This window comes from Lutra lutra, chromosome 3 (assembly GCF_902655055.1).
Source record: "Lutra lutra chromosome 3, mLutLut1.2, whole genome shotgun sequence".
In the NCBI taxonomy this organism is placed as follows: domain Eukaryota; kingdom Metazoa; phylum Chordata; class Mammalia; order Carnivora; family Mustelidae; genus Lutra; species Lutra lutra.
In genome coordinates this window covers 106,202,167-106,216,741 of record NC_062280.1, presented here as the reverse complement: position 1 = coordinate 106,216,741, position 14,575 = coordinate 106,202,167, and the positions used below count along the sequence as shown (strand labels likewise).

At 46.4% G+C, this 14,575-nt stretch overlaps 1 long non-coding RNA gene across 1 annotated transcript; it reads right to left on the bottom strand.

Moving 5' to 3' along the window:
- Positions 1-5,138: 5,138 nt before the first annotated feature.
- Positions 5,139-13,864, bottom strand: LOC125094890 (uncharacterized). Its single transcript, XR_007125730.1, has 3 exons — positions 13,746-13,864; positions 13,155-13,331; positions 5,139-5,211 (listed from the first exon to the last, which is right to left on the bottom strand). It is a non-coding gene; the product is annotated as an uncharacterized LOC125094890 (long non-coding RNA).
- Positions 13,865-14,575: the final 711 nt, after the last annotated feature.

The following is a 14,575-nucleotide window of genomic DNA, read 5'->3' as shown; positions in this document are numbered from 1 at the left end:
GGGCCAACGACTCTCACTCAGGTGGAGTTGCCTGAATTTCTCTGAATCACAGCTGACTCACCAGCACCTCTCTCAAGTACTGCCTTTGGCGAAGGTGCTAGAACCAAGGACATAAGGCACGCGCCGAGTTGCTTGAGATAAGTTACACGTTATCAGCTTTGTTGTTACATCATTCCCAGGGACTTCCACCTCTCCAGGCCTGTACCACGGGGACGAAGCTCTCCTTCTATCCGTTGTGAGAATCTGGGTCCCCAAAACTGTTCTGGTTGCTTCCATCCACAGGGAGGGACATTTTTGATGCCTGATATTTATCACATGGAGTAGTTGATACTGTGAGAAACGCGGGATGGGTTTTGTCATCTAATTGTTTGAAACAACAGCTGTTTCCCCGTAGAATTGGCCAACGCCTTGGGTCTGGGTGACCCCGATAGACACGGGATCTGCAGCCCCCACCCTGGTGCCTCCCTCCACTCCCCCCACAGTGCTCACGGCTCCTGGGGAGTCTGCTGCTCCAACTATGGAGGCCCCGTCTGATACAGACGGCCAGGAGGCAGGTCAAGGTCAGAAAGCATGGTCCCCTGGCCCCGCCCAGGGCTCTCTGCTTGACTCCCTTGGGCAAGACATCCTAGTTTCTACTGCTTCTTTCCCTCTGGAATTCCTAGGCAACCTTTACCCAGAGTTGACAGCGCATGGAGTGCTCTGTGAACATTGAATTTTAAGTGGCGTCTCTAAGTAACAGCCACAAGTGTCCTAGCAGGTAAGTAAGCCAGCATGGTTCAGCCTAGATGGACTACCTCATCATAGGATGGGTCCCCCGGGAGGCAAGCAGGAGCCCCAGATCAATCGCCTACTGAGACAGTGAAGCAGGCAAGAAGCCACCAACCCACCTCCACCACCCCCCCGTGTCCCAGACCTGGCACTGGGGGACACATGAAGGGAGGCTCTTTTCCTCTTCCTTCAGCAGACCCGACTGTTCTGAAATGTTTATACAACACCAAGAGCAGGAGACTTCTGGGGAGGGAAGGCAAGAGAGCGGGGTTCCAAGTCCTGCAGAAACTTGCCAAAACAGCTGGGCGTTCGCCTGTCGCCGGCAGAGGCTTTATCTGTGCTGATATATACACAGATTTCTCTTTGAAGTCCGTGGAATGTAATCAAGAGATTTTAAAAGTTTGGTTTTCTGAAATTCTCTTTCTTAGAATTTAGGTTGTTTAAAGGGGTCTGGAATGTTTGGGAAGGGCAGGAGGGATGGGATTTCGTTTTGCTAGTGCTGCTTCTTAACTGAATAACCTTAGGCAGGTTAATGATGCCCCACTGAATGTGTTCCACTGTCTGTAAAACCAGGATGGATCCCTCCAATATCACTGGATTGTGGTGGAGATTGCTTGAGCTAATGAAGAAACATCAGAACTCCACCCCCCACCACCCTCCGCCGATTCCTATAGGGGCTCAGTGTCCCCAAGGTTATTTGAATTTTTTCATATTTGTCACTGGGAGTCCCCAGGAACTGGCTTTGGATTTTGCTCACTCCTTTCCATTCTAGAGCCCCACAAAGGACAACAGCTCAGTGTAAGCCACCGTCCATCCCTCAGTTAGAAGAGAACTTTACAAACAGTATCGTGAACTTTGACATAATGGGGTGCCCTTCTTCTTTGTAGTCCCTAACTCCTGGTCATCCCCCACTGGAGGGACCACCCCACCAGTGGTGGAGACCCCAGTGGCCAGTAAACCTTTCTTCTCAGCCTTAGCTGAGAACGGCTCCCAGAACAGCTAACACCTTGGTCCTCTGAAAAGACGATGCCAGTTCTCTTTGCCATGTGCCAACTCCAACACTTTGACCACAGTCCTGCGCCCTGTGGAGTGCTCCTCCACTGAATGTCATTCCCAAGTGCTATCTTAGGTCCGTCATTATCCTGAAACATTAGTTCCAGGGGCTAAATGTCATGCTCACAGATTCAAATACATAAAAGTGAATCTCCATCTTTAACATCACTTAATTTCTGTTTGACAGATCCTAGTTACTTACTGAAACAAAATCAGTGATTTCTTAGCCACGGTGGGTCTAAAACTGTCAGTCCAGACTGCACGCCCAACACCAGGGACCAGACGAGTTTTGGGAGGGAGGAGATGTTAAGCAAATGTCCTGAGTAAGGATGTTTCTACTTCTCAGAGGTTATCTGGCTTGAACTTGAATAGGACCAAGATGTGCCACATCCTATCCTGTGCTCCTTCCAACCTGACCCCCCTCTCCTGACCCCTCCAGATATAGTCCTGGGATAGAGCTGAGCCCTCACCCCACCTCCCGGGCACCTCCCTCTGGTTTCGCACCCGAGACCCCTGGCAGGTCCCACGGGCTTGCTCTCACAGCTAACCTGCCCATGGAAACTCGTGGGCGCTTCCCTGCCACTCCATGGAGCCTAGACGCTACCCTGCCACTCTTTCCTACATTCCACCTGTCATACCAGGCCCTGTGGCTTTCACTCCTCTCAGTCTCGGCTGCACAGTGGAATCATTTTACCTTCCTGCTCTGAGCTCCCCCCAAGATTCAGGGCCGTCTCTCATGTCCCGCCTGCCCCAAATATCTCTTTGTTGGCAGCCTTATCTTTATTTAAAAAAATGCAATCAACCCATTTTCAAATCCCCCAACACCACCCACACCATCGAGCTGTCCTCTATCAGGATCTCCATGCCCATCTGATGGGCTCTGTGTGTCTATGACTCCACTCTTGGTCAAGCCAGTGGTGGCTGGGTAAGGGGTGTGGGTGGGCAGGAAGTAGTGGGCCCTCCTACCACCCTGCTCAGGAAAGGGCAGTTGTATGAATCCTGCTCAAGGTCATTCGCCAAGAATTCGTGGATTGGGGATGACGCGCACTGCTTGCCCTGCAACACCGGGCCGCTGCTCGGTGACGGCTTCTACTGTCTTCTGGGCAGAGGAGCTTTGTTGGCTGGTGTCCCCATTTCGTATCTGAACCCAGCAATTAGCAAGTGCACCCCGACCCAGTCCCCTTCACAATGACACTTCCCTCCTAGCCCAAGGATGAAGGCCCTTCCAGGTTAAAAGTGGTTCATATGCGAATCACCTTCTGTGAAATGGCAGAATGTAGTTCTCCAAGGGCTTCCAGAAAGGACAGTTCCGGGGGTTGAATGGCAGGTTAATTCTGATCCACAAATTAATTTTGTCTCTTTGTATATCAAGGGTGTGCGAGACTTATTTAATTTGAAATAAATGTAATTATAGAAATGAATGAGCTATCAAAATTTTAAACATATGATCCATCAATATTGGCATGATGTGAGTGGCTGGTTATTATAAATAAAATGGGTCTTTGGCAATATGGAATTCAATTTCCCCCACAGAGTGTCTCATTATATCTTGACATCTGGGTTAATGCTAAATTACAATCCTTAATTTCCAAATCGGAGCTTAATTTCTAAATAAGAGGTTAACATAAATAACCTCTCCAGCTGTGGGGCTTCTGGGGGCTCTGGGAAGAGAAACTTCAAGGCAGAACCGTCTGTGGTTTTGTGCAATTATCCGCCCCTCCGAGTTCTCTCCCACCAGTCAAGTGCTAGCTTTGGGGCAGAGATAGGAACCGTGGAGGCAGGGCTTTCTGGCCATTGGGAGCTTCCCCGGGGCTCCATCTGTTTGGTGTGACTGCGTGAGGCAGTGGAGAGTCTCCAGACAGAGCTGTCCTGCTGCCTGAGCTCCTAGGGCTATGATGGGGCACCATGTTCCCCACCTGCCCCAGCCAGCCAGCCCCGGAAAGACTTGCCAGCTCCACAGTGCACCCGACACAGTGGGGCAAAGTCAGTGCTCCATCCTGCCGGGGACTATCACCAAAGGGGACACAGAGGGACTTCATAACCCACATTCAAGGCGAGCAGAGAAAGGCAGACTTCTTTATGGGACCAGTGGAAAAATACGGCAGAGCCAGAGAAAGTCAAAATCATTCTGATGACCCAGAGGAAGAAGGCTCCCCAAAATGGCTCATTGCAAGAGTCAGATATAATCTCAGCAAGTTGTCTGGCAGTCTCAAGATGATGTCCGGGACCGCCGCCTCCACAAGACAAGAACAGGAATCCTGGAGGTGGGGAGGGGCTGTGCCCAAGGTCAAGGTGTGGTGGAAGGCAGATTACAGTCCTCCCAGGGGCAGTAAAGGGCACAGGGGATAGGGACAGCAATGGAATTGATGGTGTGGAGGACCAATTTGGCAAGTTCGCCCAGATCGCTGAAAAAAGGGGGAAAATCAATGTGAATGATAAAAAATTAGTAAACTACACATTGAGGGCAGAGAACTGAGTCAATTTCAACATGAACTTAGAATACATGTTCCTGAGGAAAGAGCTTCTGCTGAAATCCCCGCAAGTCAGACCTTCCCTGCCCAACTTCATCCTCCCCAACCCCTCTCTCTGCTTTATTATTCTCCACAGCCCGGCCTGCTGCCCCACGCTGCCTGGAGCCCTTGTTCATTGTTTTCACTTGCTCATTGACTGTGCCTCCTACAATCTGTAAGTTCCCGGAGGCAGGAATTTTATTTTATTCAACGCGGTATTCCCAGGGCCTGGAACAAAGGTTCTCAATAGCTCTTGGATGAATGAAAGTGTAGAAGTAGCGATCAAATATAGTCTCAGAAAAAGATTTCCCAGCTAAAGAGTGTGTATGCGGATCCAAAAAAAAAAAAAAAATCATTCAAAAGTGAAGGCCAATCAATCAGGAAAAATGTTTATACTCATACCTTGCAAAACTTTTGGAGTTACATTAGGAAGACAAAAATTCTCAAGCCACTAGGTGGAAAAATCAGAGTTACCTCTTAAGGAATGAGACTGGGTGTAGGCTCAGATCTCTCTTCTGTTCCTTCAAATGCCAGAAGGCAAGGAGCCCTGGCCAAGCAATTTTGGAAGAGAAGGTTTATAGCCTAAGATGTCACAGACAGATCACCTGGCACAAATGAAGGGAACTGAAAGCCGCCTTCTAATATGCAAGGGCTCCGGACTTCCCTTGTCGGTGCCCTCCCAATCATTAGCCACAGCCACACCCTCTAGGCCACCCCAAAAGTACCAAATCACAGAACTCAGGAATGAGAAGTTTGTGTTATTAAACACCGGGTGTCCCGAGAAGGCGGGGCAGCCCAGCGAACCTTACCACTTTGTACCAGGCACGCCGCTGTGGCTCCAAGAATTGGATGGGGCAGGTGCCTCCTTCCACAGTAGCCTCTGGGTAAACGTAAAGCACCTGAATTAGTTATGAGGGTAAGAATAATCATCGTGGTGAGAAAGATTCTATAATTGACTGTAAAATGATCCACTCTCAACTCCTCTCCTGGGGACAGGGTATAATAGCAACCTCAGAAGTTCAATGGAAGATAATGGCAACTATGTAATAACAAGAGTAACAACAATGATTATGGTCACAACAGTGATGACAACCATGAGAAGTAAGAGGAGGAGGAAGTGGAGAACAGCTGTGTGCTCGAAGCTTTCTAGTTCATTCTCACTGCCACCTTTTTAGATTAGTAATATCATCATTTATTCCCATTTTATATTTGGAGAAACTGAGGCTCAGAGAGATGATATGCTTCACTCACACAGCTCGTAAGTAGCTGACCTGGATTCGAGCGAGAACAGTGTGTGAAATACATGTTCTTCCTAAGCTCATATAAATGTTCACAAAGGCAGACCCATTTGCTACATCATGAAATAAGTCTCAATTAATTTCAAAAGATTGAAATCTTATAGAATATGTTTTCTGACAACAGTAGGATTGGATTAGGAAGCAAGCAAACAAATAAAAAAAACCCCAAAGCACAAAAACCAAAAAACCCTAGAAAGTTGCCCAGGCTTTAGATTTTTAACACACTTCTAAATAACCAATAACTTAGGGGTCAAGGAGAAAAACATGAGGAAAACCTAACAACATTTTTAACTGAATAATGAACAAAAATATCAAAATGTGTGGGATGCAGTTAAACCAGTACTTAAAGGGAAAAATTTTTTTGAAAGATTTATTTATTTGAGAGAGGGAGGGGGAGAGAGAGAGAGACAGTGGGTCAGGGGGAGGGAGAGGAAGAGACAGTCCTAAGCAGACTCTGTGCTGAGTGCAGAGCCCCATCGAGGGGTCAAAGCGGGGCTGGATCTCACAACTCTGAGATCATCACCTGAGCTGAAACCAAGTTAAGACACTTAACCAATAGCATCACCCAGGGGTCCCTGGGAAATTTCTTTTAAAAACATCAGAAACAGGGGCACCTCGGTCTGCCTTTGGCTGAGGTCATGATCCCAGGGTCCTGGAATCAAATCCTGATTCAGGCTCCCTGCTTAGCAGGAAGCCTGTTTCTCCCTCTCCAACTCCCCATTTGTGTTCCCTCTCTCACTATATCTCTGTCAAATAAATAAATAAAATCTTCAAAAAATTTAGAAACGTATTAGAAAAAGAAAAGTTTAAAATCAATGAACTAATTTTTCACCTTAAGAAGCTAAGAAGAAATGTCGGTTTTTTGACCAGATAAATCCAACTGATAAGCTGCTAGCAAAAATGGTCAAGGGAAAAAAGAGAGCAAACGGAAATTACCAGTAGGAGAAAGGACAAAGGATATAACACTGCCTAACTTATAGACATTAAACGTATAAAAAGAGAAATATCATAAACAATTTTATGCCCATAAATTTGACAATTCAGATGAAATGGACAAATTCTTTGGAAGACATGCCTTATCAAAACTGACTCATTAAGGGATATCTGGGTGGCTGAGTCAGTTGAGCATCTGACTTTTGATTTTGGCTCAGGTCATGGTCTTGGGAGACTGGGATCAAGCCCCGAGATGGGCTCCATGCTCAGCAGGGGGTATGCTTGAGAATTCTCTCCCTCTCCCTCCCCCTGCTCTCGAGCTCACATGCTCTCTCTTTCAAATAATTAATCTTTAAAAACTGACTCATTAAGAAATAGAAAATCTCAATGAGAGACTATGGACTCTGAAAAACAATCTGAAGGGTTTGAAGAGGTGGGGGGGTGGGAGGTTGGGGGAACCAGGTGGTGGGTATTAGAGAGGGCATGGATTGCATGGAGCACTGGGTGTGGTACAAAAACAATGAATACTGTTATGTTGAAAATAAATTTAAAAAATGATTAAAAAAAAAAAAGAAGAACTGATACCTAGGGGTGCCTGCGTGGCTCAGTGGGTTAAAGCCTCTGCCTTTGGCTCAGGTCATGATCCCAGGATCCTGGGATAAAGCCCTGCATCTCATAGGGCTCTCTGCTCAGCAAGAAGCCTGCTTTCCCTCCCTCTCTGTCTCTACCTGCCTCTCTGCCTACTTGTGATCTCTGTCAAATAAATAAATAAATAAAATATTAAAAAAAAATAGAAAATCTGATATAATATAATACATATATTATAAAGTATATTTATACTTTTAAAATTAATTAAATTAAATTAATAATTAAAATATAATTATTAAAATTATTTCACACACACACAAGCACAAAAACTCCTCCAGGTCAAGATGGTTTCACTGGTGAATTCTATCAGGAAGTTAAGAAAGAAACAATACGGGGTGCCTGGGTGGCTCAGTCATTGAGTGTCTGCATTTGGCTCAGGTCATGATCCCAGGGTCCTGGATTCGAGCCCCACATTGGGCTCCCTGCTCAGTGGGAAACCTTCTTCTTCCTCTCCCACTCCCTTTGCTGGTGTTGCCTCTCTGGCTGTGTCTCTCTCTGTCAAATAAATCAATAAAATCTTTGAAAGGTAGGAAGGAAGGAAGGAAGGAAGGAAGAAAGAAAAAGAAATTACTTAAAAAAGCAAATTCTTTGAGAAAAAATTCTTGTGTGTGTTTCTTATTGCTGTGGTAGCAAATCACCACAGATTTGGTGGCTTAAAACAACACACATTTATTCTCCTACAGACTTGGAAGTAGGAAATTAGTTTCACTGGGCTGAAATCAAGCCATCAGCAGGGCCAAAATCCCTTGAGCTCTAGGGGAGAATCTATGTGCTTTTCTTTTCCAGCTTTGACACTACCGTTCTTGCTTCTTCCTTCACGTTCAAACCACCCAGCCATGTAGCATCTTGCCTCTTGATGACATCACCTTCTCTTCTGGGGTGAAATTTCCCTCTGCCTCCCTCTTATAAGGACCCAGGTGATTAAATTTAAGGCTCATCCTAGATAATCCAGGATAATCCCCCAAGTCAAAATCTTTAACTTAATCACATCTTCAAAGTCCCTTTTGCCATATCAGCTAACATTCACAGGTTCCAGGGATTAGAACATGGATACCAATGGGGATCATTCTTCAGCTGGCTACCATATTTAACAAAATATTAACAAAGCAAATCCCATCATATATAAAAAGATAGTAATCATGATTAAGTGTAATGTACCAAAGGGAAGCATTAACGTAAATATTGGTTTAACTTGAAAATTAACATTGATCTGGGGGCTGTGAGTTCAAGCCCCATCTTGGGTATAGAGATTACTTAAAAAAAAAAATCTTTCAAATCAAACATTGGTTTGATATGAAAATCAAAGAAGTACGGGAAGGAAAGATGAAGGATCTTAAGGGAGTGATGGAAATATTCCTTGACTGAGATGTTGGTTACACAGGTGTATGCATGTGTTAAAATATATCAAATTTGGGGCACGTGGCTGGCTCAGTCGGAAGAACATGAGACTCTTGATCTTGGAGTTGTAAGTTGAAGCACCCTGCTGGGTATAGAGATGACTTAAGTATATAAATATTTAATATATGTGTATACATATATATACACACACATATACATATATTTTTTAACACTTACGATCAGTGCATTTTACTGTAAGTAAATTTTACCAGAAACCAAACAAAGTAGTATAATGAACACAACACAAAAAACCCAGAGACCAAAGAACTATTCCAAACTAGTACACACAAACATCAATAAGGAAAACAGGGAGAGAGCCGGATTGGGGATTGGTGGGGAAGGGGATCCAAGAATTTGCTTCTGAACATGTTGTATTTGAGATGAGATTAGGCAAGCAAACATGTCAGCTGGGCAGTTGCACCTGCAGAGAATGAGAGCGACTGTGGAGCTTGTGTTTGGGGCAGGGCACAGGAGCGCACAGGGCTGGTGGCTAGGTTTCCTGCTGGGACAATTGGGTGGCCGGTGGAGCCCCTTAGTTAAGTGGGACTTCAGAAGGAGGGTGATGCCGGCTGAGCTATCTGCCTGCTTCTCCTGGGCCAGGGGACCATAGACAGGGATCGTGCTGGGCTGTTCCTCTCCTTACGGCTCTCATGAGCACAGATGCAGCTCTGGGCGGCCAGGTGGCCTGCTCCATGGGGAACCACAGTTCCCTGATCCTTCTCTTCTCCCCTGTGGCTGCTGCCTCACTGGCAATGGGACCTCAGAGGAGGCCACTGGACCTTTTCTCATGGGTCTGCTCCTCTGGAGAGCCTGCCCTGACGCCACCTCGGGGCTTTCCTGAACATACCACCTGTCTGAGCAGGGCGTGCTGCCACTCTGACTTCACCCGAGACATGTGGAAGCAGACACTTGACACAGCCACTCTTTCCTTGAACATTTTATCCGGAAATCATTTCCAACTTACAGAAAAGTTGCAAGAACAATACAAAGAGTACCTATATACTATTAAACCAGATTCAGCCATTGATAGCATTTGCTCCCTTTGCTTTATCATCTGTGCTCCCTCCTTTCCCTCCTCCCTCTCTCCCTTCCTTTCCTTCTTCCCTCCCTTCTTCCCTTCCTTCTTTCCTCCATCTATCTATCCATCTATCTATCATCATCTACCTATCATCGATTCTCATAATTCCCAATAGTTTTATTCCATAAAGTGGCCATGAACGCTGAATTAGTGAACACCGAACCATTGCTCCTGGGGAAATACCAGGTGAGGTTCCCTCCAGCCTCTGGTTATGTTTTCTTCAACTAGTCAACATGTCACCTTGTTTTGTATGTGTTTCTGTTTAAAGATTCCTTATTTGATATACATCACTGATTCATTAACTTTGAACTTGTGGCAACAGCGCTGCAGCTTGTGACTGGATACCGCTGACCTAACACGTGTTTTCCTGTAAGCTTTCTTGCACCTGGGAATGTGGACAGCACAGCAGAATTACATTTAAAGGCCATTTTCAGGGGCGCCTGGGTGGCTCAGTCAGTTAAGCGTCTGCCTCCGGCTCAGGTCATGATTCTGGGGTCCTGGGATCGAGCCCCACATTGGGCTCCCTGGCCAGCGGGAAGCCTGCTACTCCCTCTCCCCCAGCCTCTCCCCCTGCTTGTGCTGTCTTGTTTTCTCTGTCAAATAAATACATAGAATTAAAAAAAAAAAGGCCATTCTAAGCAGCAAAAATCACCAACAAAAAGCACAATAATGTGAAAAACATAGTGTTAAACAGACCTAGATGAAAAAGGACACTAGTTTATAGCACAAGAGCTGAAACAAGAAAGTAGAGGTTGACCTTGTTTGACCTCAACTGAACCGTGTGCCTTGGTGACTCGCATTTCCCACTACTCTTCAAAAGGCTGCAGAAGACTGCAAAAAAAAACAGGCTGAGTGTTGATTTTGGGGCTACAAACACATTTCAGTGAGTAGGCAAACTTGCAAATACAGACTCTGTGAACAATGTGGATTAACTGTGTTTGTGGACATTGTGTGTGTGTACATTTGAAACTTGAACAATATGGGATTATTCCAAATGGGTCCATTTAAGAGTGGATTTGTTCAATAAACACACCCATCCACTGTAAATGTATTTTCTCTTCCTTATGATTTTCTTTTTTTTTTTCCTTACGATTTTCTTAATGACATTTTCTTTTCTCTGGCTTGCTTTATTGTGAGAATACAGCATGTAATATATAAAACATAGAGAATAGGTGTTCATCACCCGTTTATGTTATTGGTATGGCTTCTGGTCAACAGTAGGCTATGAGTTAAGTTCTTGGGGGATCCAAGAACTCTGCGGGGGAGGGGTTTGGTACCCCATCCCCCATGTTATTCAAGGTCAACTTATAGTTGTGTATATACACACACAAGCACATGGGCACACGTATATATGTTCATTTCCGAGGGCCACTATACCAAATTCCCACAGACTCGGTGGCTTAAAACAACATATATTTATTCTCTTATAGTTCTGAAGGTCAGAAACCCCAAATCAATCTCACCAGGTGAGAATCGAGGTGTCAGCAAAACTGGTTCCTTCTGGAGGTCTCAGGGGAAAATCCATTTCCTGCCTCTTCCAGCGTCTGGAGGCCCCTTCCTCATGTCAGCCTCTTGGGTCCGTGGTCACATCTCCTGCTGCTCTTTCTGACCTCCTGCCTCACTCCCATAAGGACCCCTCTGACTACATTAAGACCCACCCAGATAATCCAGGGCAACATTCCCATCTCAAGGTCATTAACTGAACCACATTTGCCAAGTCTTTTTTTTTTTTTTTTTTTTTACAATAGAAAACAACATTCAGGGGTGTCTGGGTGGCTCAGTGGGTTAAGCCTGCCTTCGGTTGAAGTCATGATCTTGGTGTCCTGGGATCAAGTTCTGCATTGGGCTCTCTGCTCAGCAGGAAGACTGCTTCCCCCGCCCCAGCCTGCCTCTCAGAGAGATCTCTGTCTCTCAAATAAACAAATAAAATCTTAAAAAAAAAAAAAAAAAAAAAAAAAAAGAAGGGGGGGCACCTGGGTGGCTCAGTGGGTTGAGGCTTCTGCCTTTGGCTCAGGTCATGATCCCAGGGTCCTGGGATCAAGCCGCGCATCGGGCTCTCTGCTCCGCAGGGAGCCTGCTTCCTCCTCTCTCTCTGCCTGCCTCTCTGCCTGGTTGTGATTTCTCTCTGTCAAATAAATAAAATATTAAAAAAAAAAAAGAAGATAACATCCATAGTCTTCTGGGATTAGGACATGGATGCTTTGGGGGGGGGGGGTCATTATTTAGCCTGCCGCAGTGTGTGTGCGTGTGTGCTCGCACATGGATGTATGCGCGCATGTGTGTGTAGTGTGAATACTGCATATGCAAATATATACATACACAGGCTTTTCTTCTGAACCATTTTGGAGTAAGTTGTATACATCATTGCCCCTTTACCTTTAAATACCCTTACATACCTTAAATACTTAAATACACTTAAATACCCTTAAATACTAAATAAAAAGTCAGGGTAGAGCTCCTAAGAAGGAACTCTCTTTTATGACTACAGTATAATTAGCAACCTCAAGAAATCTTAAATAGATACAATACTTAAATCTGTGGTCACGTTCAAATTTTGCCGAGTGATCCGGGACGCTCTATCGCTTTATTCTTCCTAAGAGTGTGGGATCCAGGCTAGGATGACCTTTGGTGGTCATGTCTTGTGATCTCATTTCATCTGGAGGATCTCCTCAGCACTTATTTTTGCCTGTTATGAAGTTGACATTTTGGAAAAACTAGAGGGCTTTAAAAAAAAATAGAATGTTGCTCGTTTTCGATGAGGGGCAGGTCCCGCGACTCCGACTGGGGCACTATACGAGGCTGTGTTCTTCTCAGGATGTTACAGCCGGGGCCGCAGGCTGGCCCTCTGCACCTCGTGGTGACATTAATTTGGATTAACCCCAGATGTGGCGGGAGTTCTCTACTACGTATTTTTTCCTCCCCCTGGCAATCAAGAAGCAGTCTATGGGGGGCGCTCTAGACCATGCAAACTTCCTGCTCCTCGTCCACGTTCCCCGCCCCTAGGATTTAGCATCCATTGGTGATTCTTACCGGAACTGTCATTGCCCCGAGTCGCACTCTGATGAATTTCCACCGCAGGTTCCCTCTCCAAGCTACCAGCGGCCACTCAGTGGGCAACGATAAGCAAGAGGCTCGTTCTCCCCTCCCCCACATCAACTGACTTATTTCTTTGTTTATTTTTTACTGTCAGTAAAAACCAAGTTTCTCAACTTTGGCACCATCGGCATTTTGCCCCAGAGGACTTTTTGCTGGGGGAGGGGGGGGCTGTCCTGTGCGTTGCACAATGTTTGGTGACATCCCTGTCCTCTTCCTGATGGATACCAGTAGCAATGCGATTGTGACCACCAAAAGCATCATTAAGGACATTTTCCTACAAAACCATGATCACACCTAAAAAGTGAAGAGTAATTCTCTAATATCTTCTAAGACCCAGTGGGCATTAATACCACCGATTGTCCCAGGACTGACCTTCATGCTGATTTTTGTTTGTCTGTTTTTGTTTTTTTCTTTTGAACCAGGCAGGATTCAGGTGAGGTGAACTTTTGGTTGCTGGATCTCTCTGGTCTCTTTTCATCTAAAATTCCCAAACTTTCCTGCTTTCATTTGCCCATGATGCTGGCTTCCTGCAGAGCCAGTCCAGGTATCCTGGGGACGGAGGGACAGGGACGGTGTTTCAGTCATCTGTGTCCTCAGCTCCTGGGGCAGGATGGGGACTGGCAGCTGGCGGGCAGCTTGGGGATGGGGGGAGGTCTCTAGTGAGCTGGGGCCTGCTCCTGTCCCTGAGGCCTTCTGGGTCTGCCACAGCCTTGCTGTCTGTTCCCACCCACCCCGCCTTCCTGCCTCACACTCACACAAGCTGGTGGTCTGTGCTCATTCTTTGGAAGGTTTAATTTGTTTTATTGAATTTTCAGATTCTCAAGTCAATACCCATAATAATGCCCAGCAGAAATAAAATCCCACTCCAGGTACTCTGCCCAACAGAGTTAATATTTACGCACGGGTGGTTTCCCTTGACAACCTCAAATAGCTTATTAAGTCTTACCACGAGGCATACATCACCTGGAGGGAGCCAGTACCCGGCACTAGGAAGCCACATGCTGCCACCCTCTAGGGGCGTCCTTTCCTGGTCAGGGAGAGGACATTGTGGGGACTGCAGGGACATAGGCTGGGGTGGCAGATTGGGGCGGTGCTGGAAGGCACTTTCAGTGGGCCCAGGTACAAGTTATTGAACTTCTCTACATCTCTACATCACAATAGGACCCCCCCACACACACACCTTAGACAGGACAGTTATGTCCAGCCTTTGAGCCCCTACTAGGGTAATGACCTTGGCCACCTGGTGAGAACTGAGCAGAGGCCACTGTCAGCTGAATTGTTTCTCTGGGATTTTGAAGTAAGAGAAGGTGCCAGTTAGCAGGAGGCTGAGACGGAGAAAGCCATGCTGGGGCCATGCAGCAAACACAAGCTGGCTGGTAGCAGGCAGGGGACAAGGCCCGGAGGGAAGTGGAATGGGGGTGGTGGGGAGCAGGGGAACAGACCAGCCGAAGAGGAGGCAGGAGGCCAAGAGGCTCTCGAAACTCCACTACCATGGGTTCCAAGTGCCCTGAGGTACCCCCACTTGTCCTTGGAGAACCTTCTATTCCTTACAAGGGCCTCTTTATTACCTGGCCAGTGGGGGAAGGGACACTGGCCCACTGCCACCCCACTGCCTGGATGGTTGTTGAGTCTGAAATGAGGTCATGCTAGACCGTGTCTGGCAGGGGGTTAGACAAGTTAATGGGGGCAGAGTGCTAATCCCTCCTCTACCTCCTAACCACATGGTCTGCCTGGAGGGGTGCTGAGCAACAGGCTTTGCACACTTGGAAGGATTGGAAAGCAACCCCAGGCTG